General features: G+C 43.0%; 1 long non-coding RNA gene and 1 other non-coding gene across 2 annotated transcripts in view; both read left to right on the top strand.

Moving 5' to 3' along the window:
- Positions 1 to 236: 236 nt before the first annotated feature.
- TRNAN-GUU (transfer RNA asparagine (anticodon GUU)) lies at positions 237 to 310 on the top strand. Its single transcript has one exon. It is a non-coding gene; the product is annotated as a tRNA-Asn (tRNA).
- Positions 311 to 819: 509 nt separating this feature from the next.
- LOC125170259 (uncharacterized) overlaps positions 820 to 24,354 on the top strand; it is an 86,186-nt gene continuing 62,651 nt past the window's right edge. The window contains exons 1-2 of the long non-coding RNA XR_007153950.1: positions 820 to 923; positions 1,563 to 1,670. This is a non-coding gene — a long non-coding RNA (uncharacterized LOC125170259). The remainder of the gene's footprint in view (positions 924 to 1,562; positions 1,671 to 24,354) is intronic.

The raw sequence follows: 24,354 nt of genomic DNA, 5'->3' as shown, positions 1-24,354 counted from the left end.
AAAAGACGGTATTTTAATTCACGCTGCAATCTGAAATTCTGCTCGATCTTGCTGTATTTTATAACTTCCCAATATGCTTTAAAGGCTGAAAATAAAATGAAGAGACGTAGATACACTGAGTGAAAGATCCTGATTTTAATAATCTGAATCGGGAAACAGCAGAAAAAAATAACAGTCGCGCATTGCCTTTACACTTCCCCATAGAAGCTATAGTTGGCGTACCAAGTGGCACCGGAGTCTCTGTGGCGCAATCGGTTAGCGCGTTCGGCTGTTAACCGAAAGGTTGGTGGTTCGAGCCCACCCAGGGACGACCCTGCCTTTTGCGGGTTTGTCGCCGGTACTTTTGCACAATTCTTGGGAGTTCAGACCTACAGACGACTCCGAGGTGGATATCCGGGGGGCGAGGGAAAAGAAACCGCCCAACTCACTTCGCCGCCCACCCTGCGTGCGGCTCTTCAGCTTCCGGGAGCGCTGGCGGCCCCTCCCCCAGCCGTCCCCTGCTGGAGACGGGCAGGTGGGCTCTTCCTGCCCTTCCCCGGGGTCGGCGGGAGGGTCCAGCGCCTTAAAGCCCGCGCGTACTTTCACTTGCGATCTCCCAGTTCCCAAACTCAGGCCGCTGGGTGCCCAAAGGAGCCCTCGTCCTCCTCGCTCTTTCCTGAAGCTCAGGCCGCACAAGTCCCTTCCCTGCCTCGCCAGGCTCCCGCGGGCTCCGAGCGGACCGACAGACTCTGGCGGCGAGCGCCGAGAGCGCGCAGAGCCCGGGCGGGCCCCTCAGCCGCGCGCGCGCGCGCGCGCGGCCGCGCCCGGGGCTCGAACCCGCCTCCGCAGCTCCGAGCGGCCCCGGAGGCCCCGGCGGCGGGAGCGCGGCCCGAGCTGCTCTCGTTCTGCTTCAGGACCCCTGAAATGTCAGAGGTCGCGTGCATGTATGTATTTAAAAGGTGCCAAGTTCAAGCTGCACATTGATTTAAAACTCTTCACGGTTTTTAACACTAATGTTGAATCGTGCGTGCAACGTTGGTCTCTTCTCCGTCCGCGTAAGCATAAACTCCCGTATAATAACTTCAACGTTGACTCTTCCTGGTACTGGTGAATTCAGAAATGTTTGTTCTAAAGCCTTTGAGGGGGCTCGATCGTAGGCGCATTTATGTATTACATTTTACTTTTTATACTCAAGGGCCAGAATTTTATAGAGGATGGAAAGGACCTGCCACATTTCCCATCTGTTCGGAAAGGGAGCAAACCTGCTTTTTGTTTTTGTCTTTTAACAGCTGTGTGACTGTGTTAAACTTAAAAAAAAAAATTATGAGAACGATTCAAAGTGAAACTGCTAACATATTTTGCTTCGATAAGCATATACGATGTAGTTCACAAAATGCAAAGTCCTCTGAAAATAGTTACCTTGTACTTCATTCTCTAAATATATGCTGCCTTTCAGAAGTAATCATAGTTTCTTCATAATTATTGTCTTGGGTCTAGATTACAGAAATGTGAAGGATGGTTCTGGAGAAAAGGGATGTTTTATTCCCGCAAATGAATAGTTACGCTTTTCTTTGTATTTTCAGGTGTGCATGTTAATTAGGGCTCACATTTAGTGAGTGTTCAGTCCTGGCCAGTCACTGCGCTGAGTGCTTTCATGGAAGAAAGTGCGATCCTTACAACAACCCTTCCAGGTAGGTCCTACTGTTGCCACTGTACAGATGAGCTACCGGAAGCAAGGTGCAGTGGGCCGATTTGCCTGAATCTGCAGTTAGTCACTAGCGTGGTACAGATTTGAACCCAGGCAGTCAGGCTCCAGAGCCCATGTTCCTCACTGTTGTACTATACTTCTCCTTCTGACTTAGAGCTCCTTGATTAATTAGTTAATTTAAAACCAAAGGTGATATTTTTAATGAATTTTTGTGAAGTTTCATTAACATTTTGTTCCAGAGTTCATGAAGGTAAAAAGAAACCCATCGAACATTCACGGAATACTAAAGGGCATTGTTAAATTGCACATTCATTGTGCTGCTTCGTTTTATTGAAATGAAAACTGGGTAGGAACATGAAATCTTAATGTGAAATGGATCTTTGGGAAACAATTTGATAGCATTTCCTTGGAGAAGGCAAGGTTAGAAACAAAGACAGGCTGGAATAGCCCAGGCCAAATAGGGAAGAAAGATAGAAAGAATAGATTCAAGCATGGGGGCTAATGTAGAGCCTAAGGAATCTTGGACTGATGTTTGGCCTTTGGGATATACCCATACAGACCCCGATTTCGGGACACTTTGGGGAGATAGCACCACGGTTGGCCCTGGACAGGTGCCTAGGCGGCAGTTTTAAATTTGATCCTAAAATTTTTTCTGTATGTTCAATCTCATCCTATTTCGGGGATTAATAAGATTTAGAGGCCAGAAAGTAAAGAGGAGGGATTAAATGAGAATGGAGGCAGGGCAAGGAATGCAAAACTGCGCTCTAATGTAAGTAGTTGATTTTATTATGTAGGCAAGTGCTTAGTGCATTTCCTTGTACTCGCTGTTGTATGCAGAGAAGACAGGTGGGAAGCCTTTTAGAAAAATCGCTTAAATATTTGCGGAGAAATTGGCTGTGTAAAATTTCAGTGTGTACTACTTATAGATGTTGCAATTCATGCTACTTCTGGGGAGCGTTACTTGGTTTTCAGTGTCTTGGTTCTGTGATACCAACAAAGCCCAGAAATGTGTCGAGATCATTCAGATCATTAGTTGAAGACTGAAGAGCCTTTAACAGTCTATGTCGAGCATCTGAATATGTAAATATGTTCCTAATATTGTTATCAAACAGTTGTATCCTTACACTTCATGTATAAAGTATGAGAAAAACTCACTAAAGTAATGCAGCAAAAGGTGAACATAGGTGCTGTGGCTTACAAACTTATTAGAGAGGGTGAGATTCAGGTAACTTGTAATAAATAATAACTTAAAATATTTTTTATATCAGCGCATTTCTTTAAATAATGGAGGTCAGGAGGAAGCCGCATGGGTACTATGTCTCTGTTTTCATTTCTAACACCTGCGTCTGATGTCATACGATACAAGGTTTGGGGGGGAAAAACTTTTAAACTGCCAAAGAAACACAAATGCCTTATTTCTGCATACATGATACATCATAATGAGTAATGCCAACATGATTTTTAATTTTATTTCTCGGAATTTTGCTGGGCTTGAGGCCTAAAAAATTCAACTCCTAGCTATAGCCGGCGGAGCAGGAATAAACTGGTGGTAGGTAAACTATAATACGTTTAGCTAGAAAATAGTTTAAGAAGTTGAAACCTTTTAAATAACTAGGAATGTTAATTGTATCGGGGCGGGGCGCCTGGCTGGCTCAGCGGAAGGAGCTTGCAACTCTTGAGCTCAGGGTTGTGAATTCAAGCCCCACCTTCGGTGTAGCGATTACTTAAATAAATTAATTAAAAAGAACACTTTCCCATTCCTGTTAAAAGAATGTTAATTTTATCAGCCGCAGAAAGTCATTAAAAATTGTTTAGACTCATATACCTGAAGAAAACTCTTAAAATATAATTTTAAAGGAAACTCTTTGTAACCTACGTCTTGATTAATAAATAGAATAATTATCAACATCCCAGAGACTCCCCCCTTGTTCTTCCAGTCACCAAACTATAACTTTTAAATTGCAAACATACGGATTCTCAGGTTACAATGAGCATTTTACGTTGTCTTAGATCGGGAGTCAAAAATAAATTTACTGCCAAACGCTATCAGATGAGTACTTACACGTGAAGATCAGGAGAAATAATAGAAATTGAAAATCAGTTTTCCATGCCTGCTCACTTTTGATCTACCATCTACGATAAACTTGGTAAGAATAAATTTGTGCTATTAAGGCGGAAAATATGGGAGATTTACTATCTATTTGAAGTTTTGAGTTTTGTCTGTAAGCAAATAAAAACGGCTCCTACCCCCACCTATTTAAAAGCATGAAACATGGGGCACCTGGCTGGCTCAGTCATTAAGGGGGTGGGGAGCATGGTGGAACTCTTGACCTTGGGATTGTAAATTCGAACCCCATGTTGGGTATAGAGATTACATAAAAATAAAATCTTTAAAAATATGAAACAATAATAACCTAGAAATTACTATGACATTTATGTTAATCAAAATTTTACTTTTTTTTTTTTAATTTTTTTTTTCAACGTTTATTTATTTTTGGGACAGAGAGAGACAGAGCATGAATGGGGGAGGGGCAGAGAGAGGGAGACACAGAATCGGAAACAGGCTCCAGGCTCTGAGCCATCAGCCCAGAGCCCGACGCGGGGCTCGAACTCCCGGACCGCGAGATCGTGACCTGGCTGAAGTCGGACGCTTAACCGACTGCGCCACCCAGGCGCCCCTCAAAATTTTACTTTTGAAAACAAATTAAAAAAATAAAATAAAAATTTGAAAAACATTAAATTTTAAAACCAAAATGAGATTTGAGATTAAAAGTGCAGAAAGAAGATGACGCAGTAGTTTTCAAAATAATTTATTCTAAAATCTCAAGGATCCAGAGGCCTCTGTTGGAGGAAAACACATAGTCATCCTGTTATTTGGAAACTATAACTATAAAGGAAAATCTAATTTGTGTGGGGAAAAAAAGGCCATGTTTAAAGCTGTGGAAAGTTCAGTTTTTAATACCCCTAAGGAGAGGCTTCGCAGAAAGGGTCAGCATGTAAGAATCCAGAGCAAAAATTTTACTTTCTTTCTTCAAAGAAAATTCTTCATTGTTATCAAAGTAGTGTATGTATAAGGTTATAATAATAAATATGTGTAGAATTTACTATGTGATATTTACTATATACTATCTAATAGAAATCATAAGATAAATCATAAATAAGATAAAACATGCAATACTTATGGAAGTAGTGAAATAAATTATGGTATATCATTTAGACATTAGAATACTATATAGCCATTTATATCATATTTTTCAGGAAAAAGGCCTTTGGACAATGTTAAAATATAGAATCAGGTATAAAAAGTTAGATACAAAAACTGTCCAAAAAGCATGATCCTAATTTTGTAATGAGACTAAATTACCTACATAGGTGATCTCTAAATATTTCTTTTTTTTTTTTTTTTTTAAATTTTTTTTTCAACGTTTATTTATTTTTGGGACAGAGAGAGACAGAGCATGAACGGGGGAGGGGCAGAGAGAGAGGGAGACACAGAATTGGAAACAGGCTCCAGGCTCCGAGCCATCAGCCCAGAGCCCGACGCGGGGCTCGAACTCACGGACCGCGAGATCGTGACCTGGCTGAAGTCGGACGCTTAACCGACTGCGCCACCCAGGCGCCCCTATGATCTCTAAATATTTCTTGATGGTGAATGAAATACACCAAAAGAAGATTATTAGTGATTTTTCTTTTTTATACTTCACTGTCCAAATTATCTGTAATAAGCTTGTATTCTCTTATTTGTTAAATAACATGTTTATAATATAAAATAATACCTGAACTCACTATGTATACAATTTTGAATTCTACTTTTCTCTCTTTTTTTTTTTTTTTAAATTTTTTTTTCAACATTTATTTATTTTTGGGACAGAGAGAGACAGAGCATGAATGGGGGAGGGGCAGAGAGAGAGGGAGACACAGAATCGGAAACAGGCTCCAGGCTCTGAGCCATCAGCCCAGAGCCTGACGCGGGGCTCGAACCCACGGACTGCGAGATCATGACCTGGCTGAAGTCGGACGCTTAACCGACTGCACCACCCAGGCGCCCTACTTTTCTCTCTTAAAACTAACACTGAGGAGTTTAGGGAGCTTATATATAAACCTTTGTGTACACGATCAAATGATTTTCAACAGGAGTTCACAGACCATTCAAGGGAGAAAGGACAGTCTTTTTAACAAATGTTGTGGAGAAAACTGGATTTCCACATGCAAAGAATCAAGTTGGGTCCTTCCCTTACATCATATACGAAAATCAACTCAAAATGGATCAAATACCTACATGTAAGATCTAAAATTATAAAACTCTTAGAAGAAAACATACGGGGAAATCTTCATGACCTTGAATTTGGCCGTGATTTCTTGGATATGACAACGAAAGCACAGGCAACAATTTACAAGTAGATAAAATGGAGGGGCGCCTGGGTGGCGCAGTCGGTTAAGCGTCCGACTTCAGCCAGGTCACAGTCTCGCGGTCCGGGGGTCCGGGAGTTCGAGCCCCACGTCAGGCTCTGGGCTGATGGCTCAGAGCCTGGAGCCTGTTTCTGATTCTGTGTCTCCCTCTCTCTGCCCCTCCCCTGTTCATGCTCTGTCTCTCTCTGTCCCAAAAAAATAAATAAACATTGAAAAAAAAATTAAAAAAAAAATACCTAGTAGTGCAATTGCTGGATCATAGGTTACTTCTATTTTTTACTTTTTGAGGAACCTCCATACTGTTTTCCAGAGTGGCTGCACCAGTTTGCGTTCCCAGAGATGGTTATGTATTTTATGAGACTGACGCACTGCCCACCGCACCAAGAGGGCTGCTTCGTTATCTATTTTAATACAAACTTGGATTCATGGAGCAAGTTGACACAGATCAAGTTCCTAGGGAAATGGATCCTGAGATTTGGGTGTAAGAGATGTTTGAAGATTGCTCTATGGAAAGACACCTCTGGGGGAACAAGGGGAGTGAGATTGAGCAGAGGGCAGAATTGAAATGAGACACAGCTTCAGAATCCCATGGGGAACTCTGGAGCTGAGGAAGCCTTCCCAGAATATCCCAAATCAAGGCACGGGTGCCGGGCTTTTGTACCTCCACATTAAGTCATCATCTGATGTGGACCATCCATGGGGAGAGGCCGGAACCTTGGGTAAAACCTCGTTCTTTGGCCAAGGGAAATTCTTGAGGAATGACAAAGCTGGAGTTACCAACATCCAACATTGCCAGCAACAGCACGAATAAGTGCCTTGCTCCTGAGGGTTTCTCTGCTGACCAAATTTACTTGCTTTGTATGGTCAGTTCATTCCATCTTCTCCACGATCGTGGACAGCCTCTTTTTCTGGGAAATTCACAAGAGGAAAGTTAGTGGGATGAATCATAGCCCTAACCGTTGTAGCTGGTCTTGAAGCTACAATCGATATTCGTCATCTCTGTCCTGATCCTTTGCTAGCACTTCCTCTGGTCTAGGAAGCTTGTCTCATGGAGTGATGCGGACTTCCAGCCCTGGGGGGGGGGGGGGGGTGGGGTGGGGTCTGAACTCATGCTCATTGCCCTCTTTGTAAGCTGTCAATTCTGCATTTCTTTATTAACAATCAAAATTGGACAGGTGTCCCAAGAGACACCACAAGTGAGTCACCTGGCTGTGAATGCATTCCTCTCCATACCACGTAATAGCAATCCTTCCTCCTTTAGGATCGTGGGTACAGGAAGTGCAAATTTCTCAAGTAGGTTACTGAAAGGATGGTAAACTGTTGACTCCTACTTATAATCCTTGGTTTTCAGGCTCCTGTATTCCGTGTATTGGGGACACAGTACCAAATAACAGTCATTGATTTCAGCTATATATTACTATGTCCCATGGAGTGGCCATCCAGGGTATCATTTCCAAGCTGGCTTTGGCTTTGACTCAGTTATGTCTTTAAGCAGCCATTCCACTCTTCTCTCAGGCCAGAAGCTTCTGGATGATGTAGTCGTGAAAGGCTAAGTTGGTCCCACGGTCATATGCCCCTCCTGTTGCAGTGGCTCAATGCAATGCCATGCCACCGTTTGAGCACCAGTCTTAGATAGGTTTTGTGGGTTGCCAAAGGGAGATCACTGCCCCAGGGTAGTCGGTTGGCCACCAGTGACCAGTTGATATCCTTGACTGGTTGCCATATTAGGGGCTTGGTGTTAGTTTCTCTTAGTGACCGAATGAAACGTTCAGCAGTGGCAGCAGCTGGCCTTGCCTTAGTGGCTGCAAGTCCGTGCTGTTGGGCCTGTGCATACATAGCCTCATCCCTAGCAGCATGGCTGTTCCATTTATGAGCTCATTTGATCCGCGCCGGGGTGGCTGATGACAGATGCAGGCTGGTGTCAGCTGCCTAAGGTGTTTTGCGAGTGTCTCTTCTTTGGTGGATGTTTTCTTGTGGGAGGTAGCAGACAACACAAAGAACTCCACTTTTCATGCCTACTACCATTTGCTGGCTCTTCCACATTCCTCTCCCCCGGGCCTCCCTACCGTATCTTGTGGTCCGTTGCCACATAAAAAGCCACACCCAAACTCAGTTATGACACTTCAGTTGTACCTCATGATTTTGCGGTTTGGCTGGGGGCCCGCCTGGGGCTCCTGTGCTGGTGTCGTGTGGGGTCTCTCACTCAGTTGCAGCGAGATGGGGCTGGGCTGGTCGTCTGGCGTCTCAGTACTCCTCCATGTGAACACTCCATCCCGCGAGATAGCCAGAACCTCTCGTATGTTGTCTTAAGGGACAAAGAGGGAGGAAGTAGAAGCTACTTGGCCTTCTGAAAGCCTGGGTTCACGAGTCCTGGAGCCTCACCTCTTGCATTCTGTTGAGCAGCCCCAACCCACATTCATTGGGACATTAGCTTGGTCTCCTGTTGAGTAGCGGTATGTGCATGCAAGGAAGGCCAGAGTTATTAGGGTTGTCCTTGAAGAGTGGCGGCCACAGTCCATCCTCTGGCCACTTTTCATATTCCCCCCTCATATAAAATATGACTCACCCCTTCTTCCAAGACCATAAGTCTCATCTCATAATGTCTCCACCTGAATCCGGGACTTCATCATTAAAATTAGGCATAGGCATTGATGGGGCTTCTCAGATGTGTTTCCTTGAATGTAACATCTTAGGTATGGCTCCTCTTGCTCTAAAGAATCATAGAAGAGATAAGTTGCTTGCTCGACACTCACCCAACGATGATGAGGCAGGAACAGGCAAATCAGAATAGCCCAAAGGGGGAGATACAGTGGGTATTGCACAGTTACAGATTCATATAGTAATTTTGAAATCCAGCAGGCAACATGTTGCCAGTCCTTCATTTTAAACCAGTCCTGATTTGTGCGAATAGCTCCCAAACCTCTTGCCTCTACCCTGAGTCATCCTTCCTTTTCCATAATAAATGGCCTCTCTTTGAAGCTAGACAGCTTTCTTAGTCTGCGTACCGCCTGTGGAAGTCTGAGGACCCAAAGACCATTTTTCATTACGAACAGTCTCTGTCCCTTTTGGTCCAAATGGATTCAGTTCCCTGAGAGACATCGTGCATGTTGTTTGTATCGAATCATAATCAACTCCATTTGGCAAAAGCCATACCTGCCTTCTTTCTGAAACAGGACTGGGAAGTTGGTCTGGAACAACTTCCTTGCGGTTCTTAGAAGCCCTGTTGGCTGGTTGAGAGGTACGCCCTTCGGATTCTTAGAAGGCTTTTTGTTCTGCTGGAAGGCCCTGTGACACATCACCTAAAATCTTCCTGAGCTTTCAACAAAGTGTCTCCTAGGTCCATCCTTGGCCTGAACTTTACGCCGAGGCAGGTTTTACTCTCAGGGTCCTGGATTTGATTTTTTTCTTTTTCCCTCTGGGTCCTTTTCTTACCTTGAGAGGCTTTCTTCATCTGGAGAGACAGCATTGCTTTCAAACCTATTCAGTCCTGGTTCCTTTATGTTCCCTCTCAGTTCTGCTTGAAAACTATACTTCCTTTTTTTCTTATCTTACTCTTCATGTACTTTTGTCATAGGCAGCTCAAAACAAAACAAAAACAGTTGGAGCTTTTCCACCGTGCCTATAAATATCCCCAGCCGGACCCGTGAGTTCCTTGGGTACCTTTTCTATTTCCCGCCTCACTGTACATGACAGTTTGACCGCTGTGTTGTGTGTGTGTTTGCACCACATACTGTTAATACAGAATACTCAGGTCCCCTTGCCTTTAGTCTCCAATGACGATTTTGTCCCTGTCTCTCAAGCCTTCACGAATGGTCTCTTTAAGGAGCTCAGCCTTCTGTTTGCCACTTGGTCCCAAAGCTAATGTGACGTGTTTTCATTTTGTGTCCAGGTAGACACCTTATTTTCAGACCCCAACTTCCGCTTCAGTCACGTATCGTTGCGTAACACGCCACGATAAAATCCAGTGGCTTAAAACAACAGCTGTCTTACTGCATCCCTTGATTCCATGGATGGACTGGGGCTCAGCCAAGCAGTACCTTTGCCGGCGTTGCCTGGGGTCTCTCATGTGTTTGCGGTCGGGTTGGCACTGGGACTAGATGCCTTGCACCTCGGGCTCCTCCATGTGGCCTCTCTCTCCACCCGGCATCTCATCTTCCAGGGCCCGTCTCTCCAGCGGGGTAGCCTGGTTTTCTTCAAATGGCAGCTCAGGGCTCAAAGAGCCAGAGGGTGGAAGAAGCCAGGCTTTCTTAATGTCTGGGCACAGAGGTCTCAAAATGTTGTTCCTCTGCATTCTGCTGGTCAAAAACAGTTCTCGGTTGTGCCCAGATTCACAGGGAGGGGACGCAGGCCCCTCTTGTTGATGAGTATAGCGTCGTGCCTGTTGTTGAGGGCGTTAGAGAATTATCTGGGGTCTTCTTTGAGGACTTGCTACCAGGCCTTTGATCTTTTACCTTTGTAGCCCCAGACTAAGCAGCCAAGCCACTCACCGCTGCCATGAGTCTCTATGTAGACATTACCTTGGGCTATGTCCCTGTCCACAGAGAGGTACCGTCTGAGTGAGACTCCGCCCATTGAAAGGCTTTGTCCTCATTGCTGCCTTTCAGGGTCACTCCTCAGGGGGGGCAGTAGTATAGTTGGTATACGTTTTTGGCTTGCACCTGCCTCCTGAGCTGACCCATTGTGACTACATGCAGCCTTTTTCTTCCTTCGTCCTCCGGTCAGAAGAGACATCCTCCCACCCCAGCTTCCCAGTATGGCCATAGATGTTGACGGAGGGAGAGGCAATGCTGGTGGGTGAAATGGGGATTTAGGGCCACCTGCCCATGTGGCTCGCTTATCTCCTTTCACCCTGATCCCAGAGGTATCCCTGCCATTTTACAATGGATGGCTGCGGGGCCTGTGCAACCTTAGAACACTGGGGGTCTGCCAGAGCCCAGTTCAGGCTGGGCAGTTCTGGTCTCATGATCACTCACTGGCCTGTGGTCAGGCATTCTGTTGCCAGGGTCCCGGCGCACGTTCAAAGGGGGCTTTTAAATGATAGGCGACAATTTGCTGCCGATGGCATGGCCTTCCTTGGTCCAGAACCGTGGGGGTCTGTATTGTGATTCTCATTTTTGGAACTGCCATTAACTAACTCCACAAGGCATCTTTGCCAAATAAATAAATAAATAAATACATACATACATACATACATACATACCAAAAAACCAAGACTCATCTAATACCACAGGGTATGTTGAGTTGTGTAGCCCACAAGGCAGGATGGCATGGCCTTCCTTGGTCCAGAACCGTGGGGGTCTGTATTGTGATTCTCATTTTTGGAACTGCCATTAACTAACTCCACAAGGCATCTTTGCCAAATAAATAAATACATACATACATACATACATACATGCATGCCAAAAAACCAAGACTCATCTAATACCACAGGGTATGTTGAGTTGTGTAGCCCACAAGGCAGGATGGCATGGCCTTCCTTGGTCCAGAACCGTGGGGGTCTGTATTGTGATTCTCATTTTTGGAACTGCCATTAACTAACTCCACAAGGCATCTTTGCCAAATAAATAAATAAATAAATACATACATACATACATACATACATACATGCATGCATGCCAAAAAACCAAGACTCATCTAATACCACAGGGTATGTTGAGTTGTGTAGCCCACAAGGCAGGACTACATGCGTTGCAGCCCAGACTTACTGCAGGGCCCTTTCCTGCCCTAGACCCTACTCACAGCTGTTCTGACGGCCTTTTACGTCACCTAATAAATAGGTAGAAACGGTGTTTTTGAGTCTCTAGCAGACATTTTTGCTATTTTTTTTTTATTTTTAGCGGTGGGAATTGTGAGATGCAGTACTTTGCCAATTGCTTTCGGAAGGGACGCTTGAGACCACGGGGTTCCTTATAACTTCACCACTGGGGTGGCCCCTGAATCTCTGTGGGATTCGTTTCCCACGCTCTCTGGATCGCACAGGTGTTACCAATACCTCCGAGGTTCTTTTCCTTCTTTCTTATCTGGTCTGCCTGAGGTGATGTCATCGGTAGAGCCAACCCCGTGATGTTCTGCACAACGTCCAGACAGTCCGGGTCCCCTCTGATCATATTATGACTCGGAGCGAGAGAATGAACATCGCCCTGGAGCTAGACTGGAAACACAGTCTCATGTCTGTCCCACATGAAGGCAAAGTGCTTCTGACCTTCCTTCCTTCCTGGTGGGACGACCACCTGCCATACACCCAGGGCCGTGGTACCACTGAGGCGACTGCTTAAGGGGTCATCTTCCGGGAATCATGTGGTTTTTGTAAAGGTCGGACCAGTAAATTGAATGGAGATGTGATGAGGACCTCCACTGCATCCTTTGGATGTTCAAGGGTGTTGTTAACCTCTGCCATTCTCCTGTCACAGGGTACTGTTTCTGTTTACCAGCTAGGCTGGGGGCAGGAGGGGACACTTTCAGAGTTTCTGTTTGGCTCTTCCCTCAAGGGTCCCTTTTGCCCCACAGGGCAGGGAACCAGTGTGGGACTTTGTGCCAGCTGTCAAGTATATCCATTCTGGGTCTACATTTATGCATTCAGCACTGCTGGTTCACGATGTCACAGTGCCATTTATTACCTGGGTTGTGCCAGTGCCCACTCTGCTGGGAGTAGGGGGCGGTGGGGATGGTGTGGGAGCATGATGATAATTTAGGTCTTTGGGTATTAGTGTTAATTCTGACTCGGTCTACGTCCTTGAAGTGTCTGGGAATTCCTCTTTCCCCCAGCGTACCATAGCGAATGGCTGTACGTCTCCCTGGCAGAAGGATTGGGAGAATCTCTGTCTTATATACTGGACACGAGTGATAGGATTCTTCCACCTGGGGCCTAGTCCATTCTTCAGTCAGTGGGCTTTCAGCCTGAGTAATGACTCAGATCCAGAAACTGGGCAGAGTACAGCAGTTCTTTGTCGGGATGGCTACTCTCTGTCTCTAGAAGATCCATCCTTACCTTCTTTTGATTGTACGGTTTGACTAATATGCTTATTGGCTGCTCACCCATCTCGTCCCTGAGGATGCTGTGTCCTATGAAGCATCTCCTTATCTCAGTGGATCAGACTCCCACACCTTCAATCTAACCTTCCCAGGCATTGCAATAATTGTCCACAATCTGGCCTCCATTACTCCAGGACTCAATCACCCAGTTGCTACCAGGGAAACCAGTTCTGTCAGAGTATCCCCAGTATCAGTCCGAGAAGTCACTACAGAAGACAGCAGGACTGCCCTTCACCCCAGTGCATTCCCTTTTTATTAAAGAGTGTCCTCTGGGCGCTGCCACTGAATATTGTCGGTGGGTAAGTCTTCTGGCCTGAAATAGTATAACCACTCTAGACCATTTTTCTGAACACCCTGAAACCTTTATTCTCCTGTTTGTTCTGGCATGTCCTCCTCACCTAATGTAGCTGTGTTTCCTACCTGATTCTCAGAGCCATCTCAGGCATCATCTCAGGCATCATCTCCCAGGGTGCTTGTTGTAGGTCATAGGATCGTCCGTATTGATCAGCTTTCCTTTATCCAGCTTTGTTTTCTATCCACCTTGATCTGACACCCAAAAGATCTGTCCCAAATCTTGGCTTCTGCTGGTACATGTTAGCTTGGTCCTATGGTTCCCTTTGCCGGGCATAATCTCTTTTCTCCCTCAGCAGGCTGGGTTCTGTTATGCCTTTTAACCCTACTGATTTGTCTGATGACTAGAGGGGAGGTGGGGTTAGGTCTGAAGGGAGTGCAAGGTCTTGCAAGGCAGATGACTCTGTATCTTCTTCAAACAAGGAGTGAGTGCTGGCCATTTACAGGAGGAATTGGGCCGCTCCTGCAGACCCAGAGGCTGAGGAGGGAATGTAGGAAGTCAAGATGTCCTCATCCCATGCCCTACGGCAGGCTCTGTCCCAACAGGTCCTAACTTTGGGTAGTAGATTGGCCTGGCTTGAGAATTCAACCTCTTCTGAAGCTCTGCTACTCTTATAATGAGTCCTGGGCTTGACCCTGAGACTTTTTTGGTCTCTACTCAGAGGAGATGAGAGTCTCTTTATATGGTGCCAACGAGGCATGACTTTCATGCTGACACTTAATTGGTGATTAATTAACTTCCACCTTTCATTGTCCTTGCCTAGTTCTTCCATTGTCCTCAGCAGCAGCCGGTTTCATAATCCTTGTAATGACCACCTTCTCTATCTCTCAAACTCCTGAGATACTGCCTTTACCAGTGCATTCCCTCCCACCAGTAACCTACCCCCATTCACATGGTGAGCATTTTAATACTTGCACAACTACCTCAGGCTAGAGACTCTCCATGCTCCGTTCACCACCAGTTATGAGTCTTCATTGCCACCTGGCCAGAGGTTGGTGCAGCTCCAAAATTTCATTTTAAAGCCTGCTTCCTAGGACCCCTTCCAGCACTAGCCGTTGCAGGTTGGATGATCGTAGTAACCAAGATTCTGAGATTTGCACGTGCAAGTTTGAGAAATGGCCTCAGGAACAGCTCTTTTGAGGGACCAAGGGAGGTTTGGGCAAAGGGAGGAGTTGAACTGCAGGTACAGTTAGCAGTAGCAGCCCCAGCTGATTCCATGGGGAGTTCTGAGGCTGAGTAGCCCATCTGAGATGGATTACATCAAGGCATGGGTCGGGGGGTGGCTGGGCCTTTGCACTCTTGTATCAACCAGCCATTGGATGTGGGCCGCCTTTGATGAAGGGGCATAAACTTAATGCAGGGCAACTTCCTTTGACTGAGGGTAATTCCAGAGGATGAATTCAACTGGAATCATCAGCCGCCAGTACTCCAAGCAGCGGACTTGAACCTGAGGGGGGTCTGGTGGGGTGGGGCATACCATCAGTGGATGCACAAGTCTAGACATTTTTTTGTGTTGTTTACTTATTTTCCCTTTTATGTTTGCTATTTATTAATTCTTCCTGTTTTCCTGAAGTCATTGCTACTCTTTCTTTCTTTCTTTCTTTCTTTCTTTCTTTCTTTCTTCTTTCTTTTAGTTACATGCTTGGTTCTTCTTTTTTTTAAATTCCAGTATAATTTACATACAGTGTTTTATTAGCTTCACATACGACATAGTGATTCAACAATTCTACATATTTCTCAGTGCTTATCATGAGAAGTGTTTTCTTAATCCCCTTCACCTATTTCACCCATCCTCCCCCCACCCACCTCCCCTCTGTATCCACCAGTTTGTTCTCTATAGTTAAGAGTGTGTTACGGGGCTCCCGGGTGGCTCAGTTGGTTAAGTGTCCAACTTCAGCTCAGGTCATGATCTAGCGATTTGTGAGTTTGAGCCCGCGTCAGGTTCTGTGCTGACAGCTCAGAGCCTGGAGCCTGCTTCGGATTCTGTCTCCCTCTTTCTCTGCCCCTCCCCCACTTGTGCTCTGTCTCTGTCTCCCAAAAATGGGGAAACATTAAAAATTTGTTTTTTAAATAGTGTGTTTCTTGGTTCATCTCTTTCTCTTTTTCCTATGCTCATTTCTTTTTGTTTCTTAAATTCCACATATCAGTGAAATCATATGGTATTTGTCTTTCTCTGTAGATCTATCCATGTCGCAAATGGCAAGATTTTACTCTTTTATGGCTGAGTAATATTCCGTTGTGCATATACACCATATCTTCTTTATCCATTCATCTATCAATGGACACTTGGGTTGCTTACATACTTTGGCTAATGTAAATAATGCTACAATAAACAGAGGGGTGCATCTATCTTTTCAAATGAGTGTTTTTGTATTCTTTGGGTAAATTCTTAGTGGAATTACTACCGGATCATATGGTAATTCTGTTTTTAATTTTTTGAGGAACGTGTATACTGTTTTCCACAGTGGCTGCACCAGTTTGCATTCCCACCAACAGTGCATGAGGGTTCCCTTTTCTCTATATCCTCACTAACACTTGTTTTTTGCTATTCTGGCAGATGTGTCTCATTGCAGTTTTGATTTGCATTTCCCTGATGATGAGTAACGTTGAACACTTTTTCATGTATCTGTTGGCCATCTACATGTCTTTTTTGGAAAAAATGTCTATTCACGTTCTCTGCCTGTTTTTAAATCAGATTATTTGTTTTATTGGTGTTGAGACATAACTTCTTTGTGTAGTTTGGATATTAACCCGTTATTGGATATGTCATTTGCAAATATCTCCTCCCATTCAATAGGTTGTCTTTCTGTTTTATTGACTGTTTCCTTTGCTGTGCAAAAGCCTTTTGTATTTTGATATAGTCCTCATAGTTTATGTATGCTTTTGTTTCTCTTGCCCCGGGAGACATCTAGAAAAATGTTGTGACAGGTGATGACAGAAATGACTGCCTGTGCTCTCTTCTAGGATATATATGGTCTCAGGTCTCACATGTAGGCTCTTAATCCATTTTGAGTTTATTTTTGTGAATGGAGTAGGAAAGTGGTCCAATTTCATTCTTTTGCATGTAGCTGTCCGGTTTTCCCAACACCATTTGTTAAAGAGACTGTCTTTCTCCCATTGTATATTCTTGCCTCCTTTGTTGTGGATTAGTTGACCATATAATTGTGAGTTTATTTCTGGACTCTCTATTCTGTTCCATTTGTCTATTTTTGTGCCAGTACCATACTATTTTGATTAGTACAGCTTTGTAGTATATCTTGAATTCTGGGATTGTAATACCTCCAGATTTGTTCTTTTTCAAGATTGCTTTGGCTATTCAGGGCCATACAAATTGTAGGCCATACAAATTGTAGTTCCATACAAATTGTAGGATTGTATGTTCTAGTTCTTTGAAAAGTTACAAGCTTGGTTCTTATATTTTAATTTTTTAAAAAAAAATACTGAAATCATTTAGATCTAAACTTGCCAAACAGAGAAGAATTTTCCACTTAATTATTTATAGGTAATGTATAATTATTGCTTGCTTTTTTTTACTTAAACGTTATTCAGAAGAGGTTTAAAAATTTTTTTCAAGTGGTGTATGTCATATTTTCAAGATCGATTTTATAAATTTACAGTCATATCATGGTAGTCAGAGAACATGGCCAGTATACTGTCTACTTTTGTAATTTATTAAAGTTTTCTTTGTGGGGAGCCTAGGTGGCTCAGTCGGTTAAGCGTCCAACTTTGGCTCAGGTCATGATTGAGCAGTTTGTGAGGTCGAGCCCCGCATCGGGCTCTGTGCTGACAGCTCGGAGCCTGGAGCCTGCTTCCGATTCTGTGTCTCTCTCTCTGCCCCTCCCCTGCTCACGCTGTGTCTCTAAAAAATAAATAAACATTAAAAAAATTTTTTTTTAATTAAAAAAGGTTTTCTTTGTTTCTCATTGAAGTTTTGTTTCCATTTTTTTCACGTAGGCCACGAAAGCTATAAAATAATTGAATGTAACTGAATCTGACAAATACATTTGCGTGTAATGAGATACATGCTACGCAGTGCATACAGACGAAGAAAGTCAGAGCGTATACTATTTCTTCTCTTTATATTGCCAAAGTTTTGGGGGAACAAGAAATGAATGACAGCAAGGTGAAATGGTTCTCCTACTCAGAGCCCTCATATAACGATATTAGAAAGGCAATTAGGATAATAAAAAGTTCCGTTTTGTAGGGGCGCCTGGGTGGCGCAGTCGGTTAAGTGTCCGACTTCAGCCAGGTCACGATCTCGCGGTCCGTGAGTTCGAGCCCCGCGTCAGGCTCTGGGCTGATGGCTCAGAGCCTGGAGCCTGTTTCCGATTCTGTGTCTCCCTCTCTCTGCCCCTCCCCCGTTCATGCTCTGTCTCTGTCCCAAAAATAAATAAACGTTGAAAAAAAAATTAAAAAAAAAAAAAAGTTCCGTTTTGTATTTCCTGAAATGTTGACTGTTTACTCATAGATTTTAAAAATTATTTCTGCGTAGGCATTTAGTGCTTTAACAATGAAGCAACAGTTATTTTTGTGATAAGCATGAGGGTTTCTCTCTCTCTCTATATATATGTTTATTTATTTCTTTATGTTGAGAGAGAGCAAGAGCACGGGAAGGGCAGAGAGGGAGGGAGAGAATCCCAAGCAGGCTCTGTGCCGACAGTGTGGAGCCCAACATGGAGCTCGAGCCTGTGAACCATGAGGTCATGGCCTGCACCCAAATCAAGAGTCAGAAGTTTAACTGACTGAGCCACCCCACCCCACCCCGCCCCGCCCCGCCCCGCCCCTAGGCATGAGGCTTTCTAAGGCAACATTCGATTCTGATTGGCTGAGTCAAGGTAAAGTGAATCAGCACACACACTGTGTTTCTTTGATTCGAAGCTCACGTGTATTCACTTAGCTTTTGGCCTCAATGAAATAAGCGGTGTTGAGGAAAATCGTACAGCATTTTGATTACGGTGATTTTTGTAGACAGGAGATGGGGTGGAAGGAGGACAAGAAGTACTTTGTGGAGAGCAGTGATTCCTGATTCAACTTTCAGTGTTTTAAAGCTCAGATTAAAATTTCTGAAGGCTTGGGGGCACCTGGGCGGCTCGGTTGGTTAAGAGTCCCACTTCAGCTCAGGTCATGATCTCATGGTTCGTGAGTTCGAGCCCCTCGTCAGGCTCTGTGCTGACGGCTCAGAGCCTGGAGCCTGTTTTGGATTCTGTCTCCCTCTCTCTCTGCCCCTCCCCCATTCACGCTCTCTCTTTCTCTCTCTCTCTCTCTCTCTCTCTCTCAAAAATAAACATCAGGGGCGCCTGGATGGCACAGTCGGTTAAGCGTCCGACTTCAGCCAGGTCATGATGTCGCGGTCCGTGAGTTCGAGCCCCGCGTCAGGCTCTGGGCTGATGGCTCAGAGCCTGGAGCCTGTTTCCGATTCTGTGTCTCCCTCTCTCTCTGCCCCTCCCCCATTCACGCTCTCTCTTTCTCTCTCTCTCTCTCTCTCTCTCTCAAAAATAAACATCAGGGGCGCCTGGATGGCACAGTCGGTTAAGCGTCCGACTTCAGCCAGGTCATGATGTCGCGGTCCGTGAGTTCGAGCCCCGCGTCAGGCTCTGGGCTGATGGCTCAGAGCCTGGAGCCTGTTTCCGATTCTGTGTCTCCCTCTCTCTCTGCCCCTCCCCCATTCATGCTCTGTCTCTCTCTGTCCCAAAAATAAATAAACGTTGAAAAAAAAAAAAGAAAATGACCATTATAAAATAAAATAAACATCAAAACATTTTTTAAAAAATTCTGAAGGTTTGTACTCTGTTTAATGTAAGTTATATTATTACGACTTGCAAATCGCAACTTTTCATTAGAATCCTGTCCTTCCTCAGCCTTCTTTTTGTTATCTCTAATCTGCCTTTCTTTGAAGTTTTGTGTGCCAGGTTGCCAATGATGAAAACTATGGGAACATTTTATCTTTTGTTTCAAAGAAATATTCTAAGCATCTGAAATTAAGCAACGAATAAATCAGCTATTATATGTAGAATGTTGCCACCTGTGTTGTTTTTTTTTTTTAAATAAAGAGTATTCCATTCTGATTGTGAGTGGCTGTCCTTAAAAGAGGTTGCCATATTTGATTCTATTTGTAATAATTAAAAAAAAATTTTTTAATGTTTATTTATTATAGAGAGACACAGAGCGTGAGCTGGGGAGGGGCAGAGAGAGGGGGAGACACAGAATCTGAATTAGGCTCTAGGCTCTGAGCTGTCAGCACAGAGCCCGATGCAAGGCTCGAACTCATAAACTGCGAGATCATGACCTGAGCCAAAGTCGGTCGCTCAACCAACTGAGCCACCCAGGTGCCCCTATTTGTAATAATTTAAAATCTTTTCTTTAAAAACATATTTAACGAATCTAGATTGGAAGTAGTTGGAGGGGTAAATATTTACTGTAAACGTAGTTGTAAAGCGGAGTTAAGACTGGAGGAAAAATACATCTCATAAAACGGACGGAGGTGTACATGATCACTAATTTATTCTCTTAGATATTATAAGACGTTTCTAAATGTGGCATATTCAAGATGATTTAAAAATAGAAAGAAAGAAGAAAAAAGTTAAGCTTAGTTCCGAGCATACTGTTTCTATAATTTGGGGCTGTTGTTTTTTCTTTTTTTTTTAAATGTTTTATTTATTTTGGGGAGTGAGAGCATGCGCGAGGGGGTGGGGGCAAACGAAGAGGCGGCAGAGGATCCGAAGTGGGTTCTGCACTGACAGCCGCGAGCCTGATGGGCTCGAACTCGGGAACTGGGAGATCATGACCTGAGCCAAAGACTGAGCCACCCAGGTGCACCGTGCTGTTTTTTTCCTGATGTCATGCACGTAATAGTAATTTTCCCATATGAGCATGTCCTATATTTTTAGCTGCTGTACAATATTCCATCTAGTGTGTATACCACAGCACTCTTAATTATTTCCCTGTCAGTGAACATTTAAGATGTTTCATTTCTTCAGTATGATACAAAATACCGAAATGTGGGTCTTTATATATAATGATTTTTCCCTCATATTTAGGATGAATTTTCTGGGTAATATTTCTATAGGCAGCACCACTGGGGCAGAGTATGACTGTATTTAGAATTCTTAACACATATTGGTAACCTGCCTTCAGAAAGAGCTGTGCCGGTCCGCACCCTCGCTGACAATACACGAGAACATCTGTTTTGCCGTACTTCTAGCAGCAGTGAAAATTATTATTTAAAAAATTTCCCCCTATTTTTTGATAGTAATAGTATCTCATTTATCTCATTTTTTTGATTACTAAGGATGTTGATAGTTTCCTCGTGTTTGTTAGCTTGCTTTGTCTTCTGTGATCCGGCTGTACATTCTTAACAACAACAACAAAAAGAGTGTTGGGGCACCTGGGCGGCCCAGTTGGTTGAGCATGCAACTTTGGCTCAGGTCACGATCTCGTGGTTCATGAGTTCGAGCCCCGCATCGGGCTCTGGGCTGACAGCTCGGAGCCTGGAGCCTGCTTAGGATTCTGTGGCTCCCTCTCTGTTCCTCCCTCACTTGCACTCTGTCTCTCTTTCTCTCACAGATAAATAAAGATTAAAAAATAATTTAAAAAGATAAGAGTGTTGTTATTATAAAGCTATTTATAATATTGTATGTTGATATAGTATGTAGTATAGTGATATCATGTTATATATTGCATATTGAATATACCGTATTGTATACTGTATATATTGCATATTGAATATACAGTATTCACATATCATATAATTCACCCAGTTGTAGAGTACAGTTCAGTGAATTTTAGCATATTGCTGTGGTGTGGTACAACCATCACCACAATCAATTTTAGAATATTTTCATCAGCCCAAGGAGGAACCTCATATGCATTGGTAGTCATTTCTCACTTCCTAACCCCCTCCCAGCTGGGCAACCCCTAATTTAAAATTTTCTGTCTGATTATGTCTGCTATTCTGGGTATTTCACAGAATCACGACTGTTTCATAGAATATGATATTTCATATAACTGCATGATCTATCTTCTTTTCTGTCTGGCATCTTTTTGTGTAAGTTTTCACTGTAATATTCCATTGGATGGAAATAACACATTTTATCTGTCCAGTCACAGTTGGTGGTTATTTGGGCTGTTTCCACTTTGTAGCTATCCTACGTAATGCTTCGTCGGACATGAACGTACAAAGTTTTTGTGTGGACATATACGCTTCCCTCTCTTGTGTATATACTGGAAATACAATTGCTGGGCCATATGGTAAATCCACGTTTCAATGTTTGGAGTACTGACAGACTATGTATGATTTTTGCATAGTTATCTATTGGGGTCTTAGTACTTTTCTTAGGGATTTGTGTGAGCTCTTTCCATAAGGTTGATAGTGATCTGGCATACTTGAAGAGAGTATTTTATCCCCAAAATTGCTTCCCTTTAACTTGAGTATGTTTTTCTGTGTGCGAATTAATTTTAATCTTTATGCTGTCATTTCTGCCAGGATTTTATTTTGTAACTCCTTCCCATTGTTTCCATGCTTTAACAGATTATTCTTCTGTCAAGTTTGAGAAATGTTAATGTTCATTTTCTTACAATTTTTATAGAATTTAATCTTTTTCATAATTTCTTAGGTGTTTATTTTTGAGAGAGAGAGAGAAACAGTGCAAGTGGGGGAGGGGCGGAGAGAGAGGGAGACACGGAATCCGAAGCGGGCTCCGGGCTCTGAGCCGTCAGCCCAGAGCCCGACGCGGGGCTCGAACCCCTGAACTGCGAGGTCGTGACTTGAGCTGAAGTTGGTGCTCAACTGGCTGAGCCACCCGTGTGCCCCTATAATCTAATCTTTAAAAGTATTTCATCACTTTATCTCTTTAGTTTGAGTGAATGGTGTAAGATTAAGATCTAAATGGATTTTTAAAAATTTTATTTAAATCCGAGTTAGATCTAAATGGACTTTCACTTTCAAAGATCTAACCAATTATAACATTACCATTTTTCTAACACTTCTTCCCCCTCCTGTTGAATTTGTGTCTCTCTTTCATCATTTCTTAATCTTTTATATGTACTGGTGTCTGTTTTGTTCACCGTGTCTATTCCTACAGCAGTAGCATTGTTTAAATTGTTGAAGGTTTGTAGTATGTTTTGTATCTGGACGAACAAGTCATTTTTTTCCCCAGCCAGCCCTGTACCTCACATTCAATGAATCATTCTTTTCAAAAATTTCTTAGTGATTCCTATTTTTTCCCAGATGTTTCCCAGGTTAGGTTTTGTTATGCTTTCTAAATACTAGTGGAATATTTATTGCACTTGCATTAAACGCTCAATTTGATTTTGAGAGACTTGACATTTCAATAGTATTGAGTTTTGTCATCTAGGAATCTGGTATATGTCTCTGGTTATAGCATTTCGAAATATTCAGCCAAGTGTTGTACTCACTTATGGAAATCATGTTATTTATTGCCTCACTGGGACAGATCCGGGTTTTGTGGGGTCTGAAGCTCATGCAACGTTGGAGGCTTACTTTAAGCAAAAGAATACCCCATTACAAGTGCAAAATCAGGTGCTGATGTTGGAAGGTGACCACGCGGGAGAAAGCTGAGTTTCACAGTTGACCTCTTGTCAGAGAGGTATATCTTTGTTGCTCTTGTGGATGATACCTCATTAATTGTGTATTTTTAGTATTTATTTATTGCCTATAGGAATGCAAGAAACCATTTACTGAACTTAGAAAATATTTTTCAAAACTTTTCTGAAAAGCTTTCCATTTTGAATTTTCTATCCCAATGCTCACACTGTATGCGACTAGCAATAGATCTGTGTTCATCTTGCTATTTCTTCCTACGTCTCAAACTTCTTAAGGGAAAGAACTGTATTTTGTAGGTGACTAATAAATGCTTAATAGTGATGGCTGATAAAGGATCATAATATTATATTGTACTTATCGTATTGTGTTCATTGAAGACATAGCTAGATAAATGTATAGTCACCAAATTTCATACTTCACATGGCACATAATTTTGTCCATTCAGCAGAATGGATGCTGCAGACCTGTAAATTTGCCTTAAATACATATACTATATTGGAACATGTAATATACTTTGAATTATAGAGAGGCTTTTCATATAATTTCAATGCTCTAAATTCAGATTATATTTGTAGAGAATTTTCAACAGTTTTTATTCCAGAGATTATTCAAGGAACCTTGTATTTGGCCTAGATTCTCATGCCAAAAATAAATTGCCCAAATGGGAAAGAAAGCTTCCTAATGAAATAGTCTTGAGACTATAAATCAATAACTAGGTTAAAAAAAGTCTCACTGGGGACATATTCTATTTACAAAAAGAAAGAAAGAAGAAAGGAAGAAAGAAAAAGAAAGAAAATAAAGGAAGAGGAAAAGGACAAGAATAAAGAAACAAAGAATTGTTTATATCTCCTGTGGCTCTAGCATTTTATGAAATAAGCGACCAGATTTTTTTATGGGCAGTTTGAAAACTGAATATTTTAGGAATTTCAGAAAGCAAGTGATTTGTTACTTTAGCCTCTTTAATGTCTTTGAACTCTGATGTAAAATATTACAGGACAACAGAAAAATGGGCAATTCAAGTTACCTATCGGTTAATTAAACCAGCTGTCTTTTTGTGGCCGGAACAGGTTTTGGAAAATTCACAAAATCCTAATCATACCCACGGAAACCTACTGAGTGCTCTACAGGTGTGCGACACATTATTGTTCATGCCACTGTGAACACCAGCCCAAATTCTTCATTACCCAAAAAATCAATAATACAGGAATATTTTTATTTTTTTAAAAAAAAAATTTTTTTTTTCAACGTTTATTTATTTTGGGACAGAGAGAGACAGAGCATGAACGGGGGAGGGGCAGAGAGAGAGGGAGA

This window comes from Prionailurus viverrinus, chromosome B4, assembly GCF_022837055.1.
Source record: "Prionailurus viverrinus isolate Anna chromosome B4, UM_Priviv_1.0, whole genome shotgun sequence".
In the NCBI taxonomy this organism is placed as follows: domain Eukaryota; kingdom Metazoa; phylum Chordata; class Mammalia; order Carnivora; family Felidae; genus Prionailurus; species Prionailurus viverrinus.
The sequence above is the reverse complement of the archived record's forward strand: the minus strand, read 5'-3'. Positions and strand labels throughout refer to the sequence as shown.